General features: G+C 43.5%; 1 long non-coding RNA gene across 1 annotated transcript; it reads left to right on the top strand.

Moving 5' to 3' along the window:
- The first annotated feature begins 209 nt into the window (after window positions 1-209).
- Window positions 210-2287, top strand: LOC135375121 (uncharacterized). The gene is made up of 3 exons (XR_010417164.1): window positions 210-299; window positions 620-699; window positions 2193-2287. It is a non-coding gene; the product is annotated as an uncharacterized LOC135375121 (long non-coding RNA).
- Window positions 2288-2733: the final 446 nt, after the last annotated feature.

Below are 2733 nucleotides of genomic sequence, written 5' to 3'. Positions count from 1 at the left end.
AACACCGTTTTCCAGCCAGCCTCACACCCAGCGCTTTCGCACCCAGCACACTCCAGCAAGGAGGAAAGCGATGCCATGGAGGAGGCACACGACACGTGTGCGTTCCTTCTCTCTGGCATGGGCAGTAAACAGTTTTCAACGTGCTCCCCTGGCTAGACAATATGGCGGCGTCCACGGGAAAACGGTGTCAAATTGACTGGTTTTCGATGTCCGTACAAGTCGTCTTAGCGAACGAACGAAAGCCACATTTTAGCAACCGTTGCGCTTAGCAGGGGCGGACACGACGGAGCAGCATGTTGGTTAGTTTATTATTAGGCTAGTCCAAGTTCGGTGTTTGCATTTTCATGTTCAGGTTCATGTCTTAAGTTCGCCGTTGGCAGTTTCCAGCGCGCGACTGCGCATTTTATAGTCAGATAACGTGTATTTACAGTTGTTTATTTTGCAACGGGGATTTCGATCACTTCATTTCGAGTAGGACGATAGTGCGTCCTAATAAAACAAGTACTGACAGCAGTCCAAATACTGTAACAGCGAGCACACACTTTCCCTTCGAACACTTTGGCACTAAACGGCAACTAAGGATTTCAATTTTAAATAAGTGAGATGTCATTCTCTGCAGCAACCGTTCCTGTAGACGGTAATGTGCAGTGCTTCGTTGTCGACGCCCTTGGAGGTTGTGAGGAGTACAAACATATCAGAGTAAGTACAGCTGCTTCACTTACAACGAACACAATGGACAATGAGGAACACGAGAGACACGCTATACTCTCAACCAGGTTTATTACAGTAGCAAAGTATGAGAATATAGTGGAATTTCGTTTAGCTTTCAATCAAAGGTGGTGTACCGTGTCTCGGAGTTGATAAGGACAGGCTGTTTATCTGTAAGGGCCGCTTCTTTTCTCACGCAATTATCCTGTTCTCGTGTTATCATTTTTTTTCAATACGTGGCGTGTGTACAAGTCTTGAAAAATATGATTGCTTTTTTGTATTTTTATATACGGGCTCGCATCCACATACGTCGACGTGATACGCTAATTGGGAGTTTTGGTATCATTATTGTTAACTTTTCCCTTGTGTTTGCGGACCTGCATTAACAATTACCTCATACCATCGTCAATCATGTAGTTGTAGTTGTTCCTATTAAGACAGCGTCCTGTCACTCCAACGTACATGTCTTGCCAGTTGCCACAAGATAAAGAGATTCAGTATAGAGCTTCCGGCACACATTCTGCGCGCTTATTTGTGTGTTTTGTTCTGTGTGTGTCTGTTCTGAGTAGCTAGCTTAGTCTACCTGATTACTGTACATCTTAACACATGGATTCGGTCATATGATTAATTAGTAGTAGTAAATACCTGGTAAATACCTGGTAGTAAAATAGTGTGACAATTAACTGGCTGGTAGTTCTTTTTCGTGTTTTGTTTCGTTCTTGAACGTCTATTGGCCGCCCTTTTGAAATGCGTTCGGGCCTTTAAGGGTATCAATAAATGAAATCTAATAGAATATCCACCTCACGCGCGGACAGGCTACAACTCCCTTTCCGTAGGGGTCCTTTAAAGCGTTGCAACTGCGTTTGGATCTCTGACACAAGGCACCGTCGGTCTCCTTCGAGTGTTTCTAGCAGCGTACGCTGCCAGGAATGTGGCACTAGCGGTTCAGAGAAAAACTAGAGAACAATGCACATACACCGCACATTTGCTATATTTTAAATTGTTGATTTAACTGAATTTAATTTCAATACAAATGTAATCAGTAATATATGCGTTTTTCCATCACATTGTTCCGTGGGTGCGTCTGTCTCTTCGTCACGAGACAACTCTGTGGATGTATCTGACAGCGGAACTTACAATTAATTATTTCAAACTTTCATGCATGCGCTTCGGGCAGGATGTCACGATTTTCGCCTTCGGGGAATCGCGTTGCTAAACAAGAGACAGATTCAGCGTTTTTCCTGAAAACTCCTCCTCCTGAACTCCCGAAAACTCCTGAAAACTAGCAATTAGTTTTATAATTTTATGTTACTTTCGTGACGCATACAAAAAGATTGTATTTTGTGAGAATGCAATCTGAGACGCGTAACTTGCAATGGCATGAATTACGTGGGGATTCCAAGACGTGAGGTGGGGCCCGGCGATCCCCTTTAGTACAATACATCAATGTGCGAGACTTGTGCTACATGGTTCCTCTTTTACAGCACAATGGATCATTGGCTGCCTGCAGCTATATGTGCACTCCAAAGAAGGAAACTTCATGCTACCGTAATGAGTGGGAGCAAGAGCCATGTCTTGTACGTATGTCATGTAGTGCTATTACGTGTTTTACAGGGCGTGTGATCCACGATATGTCTACGGCATTACTCGTGTAGGAAGGTGGAATACTGCTAAAAGCTATAGGTGACAATACCCTTCTGTGTAGGTGTAAAATGCAGTGCCGAATTGAGATGGGGAATTAGTCAAGCAGAATCCCTTTGAACGGACCTATGTACACTTCTTTACAGTCCCATTCATTGGGGAAATGCGGTTTATAGTATGAAATGCTGTCTTGGATTGTTTCCTGAAGTGCACAACTCGTAAATAACCCTTACGAACGTTGTTGTAGCAAACAAAGTTCACGAAAAGGAGGAAACATAGCCCGAAACATAAACTCTAACCGCGTTTTCTGAATGACACTGTTCATGGCTGAGACTGTGCAGGAAGACTTCAGAATCTTAGTGTTCAAAAAGGTTGGACTACCGT

The sequence above is a fragment of the Ornithodoros turicata genome, unplaced genomic scaffold, assembly GCF_037126465.1.
Source record: "Ornithodoros turicata isolate Travis unplaced genomic scaffold, ASM3712646v1 ctg00000829.1, whole genome shotgun sequence".
In the NCBI taxonomy this organism is placed as follows: Eukaryota; Metazoa; Arthropoda; class Arachnida; order Ixodida; family Argasidae; genus Ornithodoros; species Ornithodoros turicata.
This window is presented reverse-complemented; position numbering and strand designations above follow the sequence as displayed.